Raw genomic sequence first — 15,561 nt, forward strand, 5'->3', positions numbered from 1 at the left:
TAGCGTACTAATATAGAGCAATTTTCTTTCTGAGACTTGCCCGGACACCACCAGTCGGAAACCACATCTTTACTAAAATCACACAACATAAATAAACAGTCCCAAACACCACACAATGCCCAAAACAATTAATCACCCCAATAAAGTCCTTTTTTCTCAGTACTTGGCTGCCTCTCTCCTCCAGGGAGCTTTGTCCTACTCCCACTCCCGACTCTAGCTCCTCGATTACTGGAAGGTGGCCCTTTTTATTCCTGCCCGGATGTGCTCAAGGTGGCTGATGACGTCCATCCGGCAGCACTTCCTGATGTGGCAGAAGTGCTGCCCTTTGCACTGGAAGCACTCCAGGCATCCCTGGCAGGTTCATCCACCATCTTGCCTGGTGTGGCGGAAGTAACAATTCTCCCGGTCCGATGAGGCTTAAGGTGCCCCCTGACGGAGGCCACGGGTCCCAATGAGTTAAATCCCCATTACTCTTCTCCTGCGGTCCTCTCCTAGTCCAGGGCGGCTGCCCCCTCATGACCCAGATGCTGTTTAAGTCCCTTTCAGGTCCATCCAGGCATCCCGGCCAGGTAAGAACCCCAGCAATTTGCCACAGCTTTTTTCTGATACAATACACAAAACCTTTTACAATATAGTGTATGCATAAAACAATAAATGCTGTGTTTTTTCCTTCTCATTTGCATCAATTTTAATTTTCTCCAGGATCTAGTTGATTTAATATCCTTTTTATTTCGCAGGGCATTGTGGGGCAGTGTTTGCTGCCTTGCAGCATGTAGTCTGGGTTCATGTCCCAGGTGCTTCCTTGCATGAAGTTCATAAGTTCTCCCCATGTCTGTGTGGGTTTCCTCCAGCTGCTCTGTTTTTCTCCCACAGTCCAAATACATGTCAGTTCGGTCACTTAGATGTTGCTAAATTGGCCCTAGAGTGTGTGTATGTGTAATTAAATGGTATCTTATATAGAGGTGGTTTCTGCCTTGAACCTCATGGATGACTGGTATATACTGCAGCTTTCTCATGGCATTGACCTTGAGGCTGCAGTATCTTCTCTTGGATAGCATAAGTGTGAAAAGTCCATGTGAGGGGTGTAAGGGGTCCTGCACAATGCTGCAGGCCTTGCAGACACTGTGTTTGTAAAATATGTCCTGTAGTGAAGGGAGAGGCACCCCAATAATGTTCTATGCTGTCTTCACTATCCTTTGCAGGCACTTGCAGTCGGATATGTTGCAGTTGCCATACCAGGCAGTGATGCAGCTGGTCAGAACACTCTCAATGGTGTCTCTGTAGAATATGGTGAGGATGGAACAGGGAAGACTTGCTCGTTTCAGCCGTCTCAGGAAGTGTAGTCTCTGCTGGGTTTCCTTGATTAGTGATGAGGTGTTATGCGTTCATGTAAGTTCCTCAGTTATGTGCACACGAGGAACTTGGTACTCCTAACAGTCTCCACATCTAAACTGTTGATGCTGACAATGCATTACTTGTCGACAATGAGAGATGATTGTTGTCTTCACACCATGCAGACAGCTGTTCCACCTCATCTTTGTATGCTGTTTCATCATCCCTGCTTATCAGTAGCAGCACCGTCATATCATCCGCAAACTTGATGATGTGGTTGGTGTTGTGCCTGGCCGTGCAGTCGTGATTCATCGGGGTGAAGAGCAGTGGACTAAGCATGCAGCCCTGCGCTGCTCCAGTGCTCAGTGTGATGTTGCTGGAAGTGTTGCAGCCCATCCAAACTGGATGGGGCCTCTCTGTCAAGAAGTCCAGGATCCAATTGCAGAGGGTGGCGTTCAGGCCCAACCTGCTCAGTTTTACAAACAGCTTTTGAGGAGCAGAGCTAAAGTCTATGAATAGTATCTGGACATATGTGTCTTTTATATTCAGATGTGTCAGGGAGAGGCGAAGGGCAGAGCAAATGGCATTCCCAGTTTGAACTGTTTGAGCAGTATGCAAACTGAAGAGAGTCAAGGGAGGCAGGGAGATTAGTCTTTATGTGTGACATGACTAACATTTCAAAGCACTTCATGATGATTGGCGTGAGAGCAACTGGTCAGTAGTTATTCAAGCATGTCACTGATGACTTCTTCGGCACTGGTATGATGGTGGTCAACTTGAAGCATGCTGGGTCTGATGACTGGCTCAGAGATGTGTTGAAGATGTCTGTGAGGACACCAGCCAGTTGACTAGTACATTCTTTGAGCGCATGACCAGGTATGTTGTCAGGTCCTGCAGCCTTGTGTGGATTGACTTTATTAATTGGCATTAATGATTATTAATTAATTAATAATTATTATTATAATATAATTTGTCTAATAAACATGGAACATGTTCCTTGACTTTGCAAAAAGTCAGGGGCTGTGAATCGCTGGATCCTGAGCCACATCTTTGGACTCCAATACTAGTGGTGTGGTTACCACCAACTTGGAAAATGAGGCTGGACCTGGCTAAGATTAAGCTGTTTCTGATGAGTTTGCATGCAGTTTGTGTGAAGAACAGATTTGGGTACGACTACCGATCCTAATGTGATGTGGGAGACCTTCTGTGAAAAGACCCTGAAGGTTGCAGAGGGTTGTGTTGGTGTTTTACTGGTGTTCCCAGAAGGAGGTGTTTCATCTTGCAGGGCACTCTGGATATCATCATGAGGAGTTGTAGTGCATGATGGTAACTCCAGTCTGTACCAGAAAACGAGAAGGAAGGCAGCAATGGCTCTCAGGGCAGATAAGGAGGTGTTTGTTAGAGGAATCTGTGATCAAGTGACACACCATCTATGGTCTAATCACTCATGTCCTGCTTACAGAAGAATCAAAGCATTACGCACATCCAAATCTGTTCCTTGGAGAGTTGCAGTCAGGGCGGCTGATGGAACTGTCTTTACGGATGACACTGCAGTTGTGACCCGCTGGGCTGACTACTTTGAGCATCTGTTTAAAGTTGATCCGCTGGCTAGGATGTTGGATATCTCTGGGTCCATTTTTCTTGAGGCTGATCCTCCAGTTAGCTGTGAACCACACATTCTCACTGAGATTACACAGGTAGTGAACCAGCTGAGGGTAGGGAAGGCTGCAGGGATATGTTGTATCCGGGGTGAATTTCTCCAGGCTGGTGGTAAGGCTGTCCTTCTGGCATTTCAAGCAATCTTTGCTTCCATTTGGGTGACTGGTGTCTTTCCAACTGACTGGAAAATGGGACTTGTCATCCCTATTTGGAAAGGGAGGAGTGATTGCCTAGATTGGGGCAACTACAGGGGGATAACACTGCTCTTGGTGCCAGGTGAGGTCCTTGCTAGAGTTGTCCTCAATTGGATCCGTGATTACTTGCTCACCTACCAGTGAACAGAGCAGTCCGGTATTACGCTTAAGAAGTCTACCAACGACTGTACCCTGGCACTGAGGGCTCTCATGGAGTGCAAACACAAATATCAGCAGAGTTTCTTTGCAGCCTTTGTCGATTTTCATAAAGTATTTGACTCAGTTGATCAAGCTGCCCTGTGGAACATCTTGAGATTCCGTTGGATCTCCTTAAGGTTACTAGATATCATGGCCAGCCTGTACACTGGTACTGCGAGTGCTGTGCAGAGTGGAGGCAGAAAATTTGCATTTTTCCCAGTTCATTCTGCCGTTCATCAGGGGTATTCTTGCTCCTACTCTGTTCAATGCTTGCATGGACTAGGTGTTGAGCAAGGTTGTGGGGTCCAGCAGCTGTGGGGCATCTGTTGGCGAAGAAAGATTCACTGATCTTGACTTTACTGACAATGCTGTGATCTTTGCTTAGTCAATTGAGGCTTTAATCAGGGCTCTTAAGAGACTAAGCAAGTAGTCTGAGTTTCTGGGCTTGCAAGGGTCCTGGATAAAAACCAAGATAAAGAGCATTAATGACCTCTTAGGCTCAGTCATCAGCAGTGCGTCTGTCTGCAGAGAGATTGTCAACCTTGTCGAGAGGTTTATTTACCTCAGCAGTGACATTCATGTCTCTGGTGACTATTCCTATGAAGTCAGTAGACGGATTGGGAGAACATGGGGGAGTCTTGAGGACTTTTAAAAGGGTTGTGTGGCACTCCCGATCTGTATGCAAAAGGATGAAGGTCCAAGTCTTTAAAATCCTGGTGCTTCCTGTCTTGCAATATGGTTGCAAGACTTGGACGCTATCCAGTGACTTGAGACAAAGACTGGACTCCTTTGGTACTGTTTCTCTTCGGAGAATCCTTGGGTACTGTTGGTTTGACTTTGTGTCAGATGAGTGGTTGATCATGGAATTCTAAATGAGGCACACTACTTGCATTGTGAGGGAGTGTCAGTTACGGCATTACAGCCATGTGGTCCGGTTCCCAGAGGGTGACCTGGCTCGCAGGGTCCTCATTCTTGAGAACCCAAGTGGCTGGACCAGGCCAAGGGGATACCCACATAACACCTGGCTGTGGCAGATAGAGGGTCATTTCTGTAGGGAAGGACTGGACCACGTTTCACCCTGGGGGGTTGCGAACCAGGATCCCCAGCTGTTTCGTCGTGTGGTGGCTGCGGCAAAGCGTTGTACCAGTGCTTGCTACCCAACCCGACAATGTCTAATATAACAATATCTTCAGAATACAAGGGTGCAGTTTGGTTTTTCAGTTTGCCAAAACTTTGTTTTTTTATTTATTTTAATAGATAACCAAAAATTACATTAACTATTAGAACTTTCAAGTTACCGAGAAATCTGGACCTGAACTCATCTGCTAATGAGCTGCCATAATTTGAAGCAGACACTTTATATGTCAATAGTAGGAAGCCATAACAGCCACTTAACAGTTGGGAGATATTCTTCTGACCTACTGCCAGTCCCTAGTGTCCTCTCCCTCATCACAATAACTATTGAGAAGCTATGCGTTTTAACAAATGTCTCCAGTCACCAGTGTGAGCTCCTCCTAATTGTCAGCTTTATGCTGTGCATTTGCATTGTGCATCTTCTCCCATTAGAAGTTTTCTTGAAATTTCTAATGGTATAAATATTAGAAATTTGTGATTTTTTATTTACAATTTTATTTTAGGTTAAGGCCAGGTGGCAACAGCAAACAAGAATATTAAAACTTAAATTTGCACAGTTTCAAGAGGCAATAAATATCTGGGACCAATGGTCAACAGGAAAATATAAGCCAAAGTCTAATTGAACTAGACCCACTAGACATCCAACCCCTTCCAGGGCATTGTGCAAATATAATCACATTCTGCTACTTGGATCTGCCACTGGAGATACTTGTTTATTAACAACTCTGAGATCTTATTCCAAGGTTGTAAGGAATGCAGTGACATGAACACTAAGGACAGAAAAAGAATGAGACATCTTAGCATCAACTGGTTAAATTAGTCTGTTTGCCATAGTTATGTTAAAAATAAGACAATGATGAAATATGAACAGCTCTACCAAGAGTACACTAATCTACAATAATCAATGGGTTTGATTTAATTGGTGAGCATGAAGAAATCTCTGTATTACATTACAGGGATTATCAAAAAGAAATAGTCTTCATTCTTGACTTTAATACTAATTCCAAACACATTTTTTATATAATGAAAGGTGAATCATTTAAGGTGGCCTGTAACGTTTTGGGAGTATACATTAACAAATTATGTAACGAAATGCAGAGTTAATCCATTTACACATTTATGTCGAAAGGAGTATTTCAAGATAATTTCTAAGTTTAACTGTTCACCAGCATAGTTATTTATGAGCTATAGTTCTATGTCCATAACTTTAAATCTAATTTATAATCATTACTGTAGTACTATTAATTACACTGGCATTTTAATCAGTCTTATTCTTACAGTTATTCTAGATATAATTGATAACTAGAAAGATGCATCTGTGACTTCATGTCACAAGAAAAGAGATTTAATATAACTCTGTAAGTACACATCACTCTTATACAAACAGAGGAGATTGCAATTAGAAATGAATTAAAAGACTTATTGTATGTAAAAAATAGTTCCAATGATACTCATTGAATGATGAATATCCTGCAATACAAACCTGCTTGGAGTGTGTTTTTTTTCAAAAAGGTAACTACAATCTTCATAAAGAAAAGCATGCAAAATACTCTAATAAAAAATTGCTTGATGATGTTCCATATGGAAGATTAATCATGAAGCTAATTTAGTGACAATTTGCACTAGAGATTATAAATTTGAACTATGGGAAGGTTAATGGGTAGGAGAAAAAGGTACATATAATAAAAAAAAGAATCAAATATGGCTAAGCCATCAATTGAGTCTATTAATGATCTGGATAAGGATAGTTACTGTGTATTGTTACTGTTAGTAACATGAAGTTAAATATAGTGGGAAAGGAAAGGATACCAAAAATAGTTTGGAAAACAAATCTGTAGTTGACATCAAAAATAATTCAAATGTCAACTACTTCAATACTGTCTAAACACCTACAAAGAAAATACTTTCATTTAGATCAATACAAACTGGAAAATGTATGTTTAAACAGTGCTATGCAAAAACCCAAAACAGTTAATGTTGAACTACATAAAGCAAACTGAAAAACATTTTGGAGTTTTCAATAATACATTGTTCTTATCCTTCTAGTATAACAGTGTTCAAATATTACATCCCTGGATGTAAGCAAGTTGAATGATCCCTCTTTAGTCTTAAATACTAATGGCTACTTAGAGATGTAATCAAGGTTTTCTAAATTCTCAGAGGCATAAATAATGCAGATCCAACAGAATTCTTTTAGTTAAATTGTGCATGATGTTTATGATGAAATTAAAGAAAATCTTCAAGAACGAAACAAGTAAGCCCATTTTCACACGGGGTCCCTTAGTTTATAAATCAAGTTTTATGCTAATAAAGTATGTTTATGGAAGTTAAGGAGCTAGATTAATGCCAAAATAATCTTTTTGTTAGATACTGAATTTCTCCAACATTCCAAAAAAACAAGTCAGAGAAAACAGTTTGTATCCATCCATCCATGTTTTATTCCATGCTTTAGGTAGCTTATTTAAAGATAATACTGATAGATTTAAATATTATAATTTTCCTTCAAATTCCTTGAATACTTGTTTTAAGAGTTTTAAAACATTGGCTAATTCCTAATTTACATTCTTAGATATTTTACAATACTAGATACATAAATACTCTGTTTATTCTAATTTAATAAGGCAATGATTTAATCCATCTTCATATCCTAATAATTTTATTAGGCAATGATTTAATCTTTAGTAACCTTCAACTCAGAAGTTCAAAGTAGAAGATTCCATTTCCAGTTTAAACGACTCCAACAGCGCAGTGGTAGCGCTGCTGCCTCGCAGTTAGGAGACCTGGGTTCGCTTCCTGGGTCCTCCATGCGTGGAGTTTGCATGTTCTCCCCGTGTCTACTTGGGTTTCCTCCAGGTACTCCAGTTTCCTCCCACAGTCCAAAGACATGGTGGATCGGTGATTCTTAATTGTCCCTAGTGTGTGCTTGGTGTGTGTGTGTCCTGCAGTGGGCTGGCGCCCTGCCCAAGATTGGTTCCTGCCTTGCACCCTGTGTTGGCTGGGATTGGCTCCAGCAGACCCCCATGACCCTGTGTTTGGATTCAACGGGTTGGAAATTGGATGGATGACTCCTACAGTAAATCAGTCACAAGGAATTAAATGATTGCCTTGGGTTTTATACTTCATTGTCTTGGACATTAGACAGCACTTCTTTAATGTACTGAAGAAACTGTTTTGATATCAATACATTATTTTATAACAATGAATGAAAGAGCTTTTTTCATCTCTCAAATGCTATAGCTAAGGTAATGTCTAATATTTTGCAGAACATTCATATATATTGCTCCCTGTTTAATAATTTGTTGTATTTCAATAATGCATAATGTATTTTTGCTATGTCATTGAACTCACCTTCACTGCACAACAAAACACCTTATAAGTAAAAACTATATGCTTCCAGGCTTAAGGTTACAGTGAAACACAAACGTTTAAGCTTAAAATGAGTATTTACATATATAGGTTTTGCTTTAAATTTTTATCTGTACTGGCAGATTAACAATGGAATGTCGAGATATATTAAACAAAAGAAACATTGTCAATCTAGGACTTGGGTATTAATTTACTTAGTACAACTGACTTGTGTATAAAAATTTGGCTCTCACCTACATTAGAGAAAAAAATGGAAATAAGGTGTCCTAACATGTCCTCTGTTAATTATAGCCAATAATTAATAAAACAATATCAGAAGACTATGAATTTAGCAGCTCTATACTGAATTCTGCGGCTGTGTTGACCAAAACAATCAAAAAAACTAACTTTAGCATTTTAATCCTGGATGTAATCTAATCTGTTTTTAACTGTGAATGCAGTTTCTTACATTCTCTCCCCCTCCTATGGTGTCCCTCAAGAGTATGGAATTGGATCACATTTAAATTTTTAATTTGCAATATTTGCATGGTGTTACTCTGCTGTAGAAATTGATTTCACTTTACATTTATCTCTTATGCTGGAGACAGCCAGCACTGCTTAAAAATCCTTCATGCATATATATTATTAAGAAACTACCACTCTCTTTCAAAAATCTTAATACATAATTGTGTCTTCAAAACTCCACACAGGTCAAACTGAATTACTTCTGTAAGGACCACCTTGAGAGGTTAACATCCTGACTCCTTCTCATTAAATGTTTGATTCTTAAAAAATTATCTTCCTCTAGAACTATTCATTAACTTCACTTAACAGAAGCCTGACTTGCCCTCAGGTAAAACATCATGTTTCATCTATGATATCTTGGCTAAAGTCTGAACACTAACTTTCTTGTTTGGGTCCTGAAATAATTTTCTATATTTCATCAGCCTGCTATGCATTTCTTAATAGTCTTCCTGTACTAAGTATCAAACAGCTGCAACTGGTTGAAAAGAATGCGGCCAGAGTCCTGGCCTAAAGAAAACATTACCATCACATGACATCTCTAATTTTGTTTTAATACTAAAGAAAACTTGTGTATGTATCAGATATCTTAAAATCTTGTATGTAACATCATCATTTTACTGTATAGTAGCCCAGTTTGGTAGCTCTTAGAAGATGTCATTCAGCTTTTTGTTTTCTACTCTTTGCAACTCTAAATTTGGAGTTAGTATGGCATTTTAAAAAACTCTTCAGTGGATTAATAAATGGTTAAAAAAAGAAGATGCAAAGGTAAGAAACAGCCGTATAAGTTTTATAAGATTAATAACTCCAATGTGAATTGTAAGGCATATGAGAACATGAGGGCAACCATTAAGAATGATATTAGAGAGGCTAAAAAGCAGTTAAAGAGGAATATAGCAGATAAAGTGAGAGACAACCCAAAGAGATTCTATCAGTATTTTAGTAGTAAAAGATCAGTCACCGAGAATGTGAAGTACATCAAAAATAGTAAAGGGGAATTAAAAAATATAAAAAGGGAAATAGCAAATGCTCTAAGCTTGCATTTTTCTGAGGTCTTCAACATGTTTAGAAGCGTATAACTTCCCAGTAGTAAAAGGGACAACTGAGGAGGATGCTGAGGGATTTGGAAATTGTAGGGACAGAAGTACTGCTTAGATTAAATAGGTTGAAATCAAACAAATCACTAGGACCAGATACTATTTACGGTCAATAAACGTAAACACATACATAAACCCTTGACACATATTTTAGGAAATCACAAGGGAAATTCCAAAGGACTGGAAAATGGGAAATATTATCCTTTTATGTAAAAAGGGTCACTGGGCAAATCCAAGCAACTACAGGCCAGTAAGCTTAATGTGCATCACAGGTAAATTATTAGAAAGAATTACTAAAGATAAAATTGAGCAACACATGGCAAGACTTAACAGTCAGCATAGGTTCAGAAGAGGGTGGTCACATTTTATCAACTTGCTGGAATTCTATGAGGATGTAACAAAACAATATGATCAAAGTGGAGCATATGATATTATTTATACTGAATTTTAGAAAGCATTTGATAAGGGGCCACACAAGAGACTGGGCATAAAACTAAAAGAAGAAGAACTTCTGGGTGTATTTTTGTAGATCGATGAAAATTGGCTCAGACACAGGAAACAGAGGGTTATGGTGCAAGGAATCCCTATCAGAATTGGCTGACATTAAGAGTGGTGTTCCACAGGGGTCAGTTCAAGGCCCGCTGCTATTTTTAATATATATAAATGATTTGGACAGAAATATAAATAATAAGCTGGTTAAGTTTGCAGACGATAACAACATAGGTGGATTGGCAGATAAGCCAGGAGTCCTCCGAATCATCGTAGAGGGACTTAGACAGCATACAGGCTTGGGCAGATTTGTGACAGATGATTTTTAATGTTAGTAAATGTAAAGTATTACACATAGGAAGTAAAAATGTTAGGTTTGAATACACAGTGGGAGGTCTGAAAATCAAAAGTGCACCTCATGGAAAGGATTTAGGAATCATAGTGGACTCAAAACTATCAGTTTCCAGATAGTGTTTAGTAACCATTAAGAAGGCTAACAGATGTTAGGGTATATAGCACAATGTGCAGAGTACAAGTCCAAGGAGGTTATACTGACGCTTTATAATGCACAGATGAAGCCTCATCTGGAATGCTGTGTACAGTTTTGGACTCCTCGTTACTAAAAGGACATAGCAGCACCAGAAAAAGTCAAGAGAAGAGCAACTAGGCTGATTCCAGGGCTACAGGGCATGTATTATGTGGTGTGAAAAGAAATAGCCTTAACACATGAAAGAAGGTTTGGGGCAGCCACTACTATAATACTAATACTAATACTAATACCATACTTGAATCCTGGCTGCAAATAGCAAAATAGGCTGCACGGATGTGTACAGAGTTGAGTCCAAAACAGAACTGAATACAAGTGGAGGTTGTCTTTCTTTTAAAGCAAGTGACGGGGGCTGGAACTGGAAGTGAGTTCTTGAGGCCGGAACAGGACGTGATGTTCTTGTAGCCGGAACCAGAAGTGACATCATCAGGGCCGGAACTGGAGTTAACGTCATGTGGCCAAACAAAATGGAAGTGACGTCGTCGGAATTAGGCAGAATTTCCCGTGTCTGGTCTGCAGAGATAAAAGAGAAAGGTTTATTGCAACCCCTTGGCCTGGCATGGAATTTCCTTGTTTTGGTCCTTCTAGCTGCCTCCCATGCACACATGTGTGACAGAGAAAAGATTAAAAGAGCTGAGCCTTTTTAGTTTAAGCATAATAAAATTAAGAGGACAGATGTTTGAAGTGTTTAAAATTAATCAAGACTTTTATTTTAAAAAGAGTTCATCAAGAAAATGAGGACACAGTTGGAAACTTGTTAAGGGTAAATTTCACATAAATATTAAGAACTTTTTCTTTACACAGAGAACCATTGACACATACAATAAGCTACTAAGTGCTGTGGTAGACAGTAGGACTTATGGACTTGTAAAACTGCTGTAGACTTGATATTTTTTTAGAAGAATTAAATAGATAGGATTGACATGCTTTGTTGGGCTGAATGGCCTGTTCTTGTCTAGATTGTTCTAATATTCTTTTTCTGGTCTGTTTATGAGACTACATTTTTGTCAACATTCAAATACCCTTTTAAACTTCTACAAAAGCATCAAATCATATTTTAATTTGTAGCAGTGCTACTATGAATTAAAACTGCATCTCCCAGCAGTCCCTGTTTAAAAGTAGGGCAAGTGGCCAAAGGAGGGGATGGTTTATTTTGTTGTTGTATTTTTGTTCAGTTTAACTGTGAGACTGCCTTCTGTTGTTACACATAATTAGTTTTGTGTCCTGGATTGTATTCGTTGTTGGGGTCTGGATTGTCTTCTGTCTACCCGTGTCCTGAGGACTGATTATGGATTCATTGGCTTCCCCTTTAAGAAAAGGAGTGCTCCTGAACCATCCATCCATCTTCACCCTTACAGTGGCTGTTTTTCATTCCCTTTGCAGCATGCAAATCTCTGGACTCACGATCGTCATCTCTCAATACATCCGGTTTGGTATTCCATGGACTTTGCTGTGTGGTGTTTGTGTTTATATGTTTAATGTAATGTCGCCGTAGGGGTACTGGGGTGGTATTTAATTTCAATACATTCTTTAATTATTGTTATCTCCCAGTGTACTGTATTTTTTTGTCTCTGTTGGAATTGTGTGCGGGTCGAGCCAAGGCTGGGAACGTCCCTGGGATCCACTATAAAAAAAATTAATAAATCACAGTCATCTTGACAGTGTGAATCTTAGGGGTTATTCTGAAGGAACAGTATGTCAAGAGTGTATTGGAAGTGAAAAGAGTGTCAGACAGAGTAATGTTTATGAAGCTGGAAATTGGAGGTGTGATGATGAATGTTGTTAGTGCATATGCCTCAAAGGTTGGGTGTGTGATGGATGAGAATGTGTGATGGAGTGAGGGCAGAGCAAAGGATCAAATGGTGGAAGTTGAAAAAGGAAGACTGCAAGGTTGAGTTTAGGGAGGAGGTAAGACAGGCACTGGGTGGCAATGAAGAGCTACCAGACAGTTGGGCAACTGCACAGAATTAGTACGGGTGACAGCAAGAAGGGTGGTTGGTGTGACATCTGGACAGAGGAAGGAGGAAATGGAAACCTGGTGGTGGAATGGGGAAGTAAAGGACAGCATACAGAGGAAGAGGATGGCGAAGAAGAAGAGGGATAGACAGAGAGAGGCAGAAAGTAGACAAGAGTACAAGGAGATAAGGCACAAGGGGAAGAGAGAGGTGGCAAAAGCTAAAGAAAAGGCATATGATGAGTTATATGAGAGGCTGGTGTCACACATGTGCGATTAGGAGGCAGTCAAAGAGTCTAAAGGTGAGTGAAACATAGCGAGATAGAGGGTTGTCACGTGGTACTTACCTTAATCTCTTTTGGTCAACAGAAAACCTGAAGAAAAATAATTCCTCCACTTCTGGGTTCCAAAATGGCCGCGATGACGTCACTTCCGGCCAACCCTGATGACGTCACTTCCGGCTCCATCAAAACACCTCACTTCCATCTCATCATTTTGATGTTGGTTCCGGTTCCTGTTACAACATCACTTCATGCCAACCATTTCCTGTCCCATCATCCTTTTCACTATAAATCCGCCATTATCTGAAAGTAAACTGTTCATTGTTTAATTAAGACTCTGAATCATTTATTTCTTTATTTGTCTGGATGACAATATACGGGGACGGTCCCCAAAACTTTGTTTTTGTTTGTGAAGATTTATTTTGGACCAGAACAATCTCCACAATTGGCGTAGTCGGCTAGGATTGTTTTTCGTCTATTTTTGCAAGATGTCGGAGGAACAGGATCTGAACACCGTCCTAAATACCATCATGGGCGATTTACAGACCTTGAAATTACAGATGGGGGAGACGAGGACCCAAGTAGCAGAGGCCTTCGCTCGTGCTTCTGCAGGAGTACGGACGGAGGTCGCTCGGTCACCGCCTATTACACTAACTACACTGACGGAGAAAGACGACATTGAAACAATTTTTTTGATTTTTGAGCGTACTGTTAAGCGGAACGCATGGCCTAGGTCGGAATGGGCGTACCAACTGGCTCCCTACCTGAAGGGAACGGCGCAGAGTGCCTACTATGATCTAACTGAGGAGCAGGCCGCTAATTATGATGCTCTGAAAGCAGAGGTTTTCAAGCGCTACGGCGTATCCCCGGAACAGCAGGCGAGAGAATGGAGGGACTGGCAATTCGATCCAGAGAGACCGATCAGAACCCAGGACTTTGAAGCATGGGGAAAAGTATGTCGCTGGCTACGGCCCGATATTAATAATTCGCACAAGATGGCCGAGCTATTAGCGTGTGAGACTTTTGTGCATGCCCTCCCTGAAAACATTGCCCAGCAAGTCCGGAAACACAATTTCCAAGATATGGACACCCTAATGCAAATCACGGAGAGCCACTGGACGGCTTGTAAATCAGGGTGATCAGAACGGTTCTCGCACCGAACCCAACAGGCACATGGGGCAGCTCCTGAGCCCACCCGACAAGCTCCTGAGCCTGCCGTCCGTAAACGGGACAGATTTGCTAGTCTTCCCCGCTGTTTCAAGTGTGGGGAGATTGGACATCTGTCCCCCAACTGTCCCATTGAGCCCATGGATTGCTCATTAGTAAGGAGAGAAAGGTATTGTGCCACAGTGACTAATCCTTTATCTCTTCCATATACAGGTGCAGTTATTATAAATGGCAGGAAGGTAAGAGCAATGTTTGATTCCGGGAGTAACCTTTCCATTGTTGCTGCCCGTTTCATTTTACCGCAACAGTGGACTAGGATAAAAACTAGTCTAAAATGCATTCATGGGGATATCCGATATTATAAAACTGCCAGATGTGTGATTTCGGTGAATCATAATCTAACGAGTATGGCCATGGCTGTATTACCGGATCCCCCTTTTCCAGTTATACTAGGTAGAGACTGGAATAAAATTACCAGCGGTAATAACGTAACTATACCTAAGAAATATTTAGGCTTAGTGATGGAGAATACTGCTCCGACTGCCTCCACGCCATGTCCCACAGTAGCACGGACCCATACGGGTACCCAATGTGAAGAAATTGATGTCCCATCGACCTCAGCGGGAACTAGTACAGTTAACGTGGAGGACGTGGCGACAGAAGCCCCGCCTTTAAGGTCGCACAGGACCCAATACAAGACTTAACTGCCCAATTCCTATTAACACCATCATCTTTTAAACGAGAACAATGGAACGATTATTCCTTAAAATTTATTAGGAATGCAGTAGTATCTACCGAGGGTTATACAACCCTAGATCCCATGCCACCGTTGCAGTTCTTTGTACTTAAAAACGAATTATTATATAGGGTGGCAGAACACGAGGGAGAAGTGCGATCATTGTTGTTAATTCCACGCACTTTTCGGCGAAAGGTGTGTGAATTAGCACATGCTCATCTTCTAGGAGCCCACTTAGGCTCCGAAAAAACGTTGGAGAGAATAAAACTCAGATTCTATTGGCCAGGAATTAATGAGGAGGTCCGGCGATTTTGCACTTCCTGTCCAGAGTGTCAACTTCACCAGATTCCAAGAAGGACTCGAGCTCCTCTCGTTCCTCTTCCCCTTATTGATATCCCTTTTGAATGAGTCGGAGTCGAACTCGTAAGACCACTGGAGCCCTCGTTAAAAGGCTTTAATATATTTTGGTACTAGTAGATTATGCCACTCGTTTTCCAAGAGCTGTTCCGTTGCGCTCAGCCAATACAAAAAACATCGCACGGGAATTAGTAGGGATATTCGCTCGTGTTGGGATCCCCAAAGAGGTTTTAACGGACCAAGGGACTCCTTTCACTTCGGAGACGTTCAGGGAAGTAGCCAAATTACTCTGAATAAAACATCTGAAAACGTCTGTCTATCATCCCCAAACTGACAGGTTGGTGGAGCGTTTCAATCAAACTTTAAAACAGATGTTACGTAAGGTAGTTAACGAGGATGGAAGAAACTGGGATCAGTTGCTTCCTCTCGTTTTGTTTGCTTATCGGGAAGTCCCTCAGACCTCTACTGGTTTTTTTCCTTTTGAATTGTTATATGGAAGACAATCCAGAGGACTTTTGGACAAAGAAGGATGGGAAGAGGAGGTCCTCC

The sequence above is a fragment of the Polypterus senegalus genome, chromosome 4 (genome assembly GCF_016835505.1).
Source record: "Polypterus senegalus isolate Bchr_013 chromosome 4, ASM1683550v1, whole genome shotgun sequence".
Taxonomy (NCBI): domain Eukaryota; kingdom Metazoa; phylum Chordata; class Cladistia; order Polypteriformes; family Polypteridae; genus Polypterus; species Polypterus senegalus.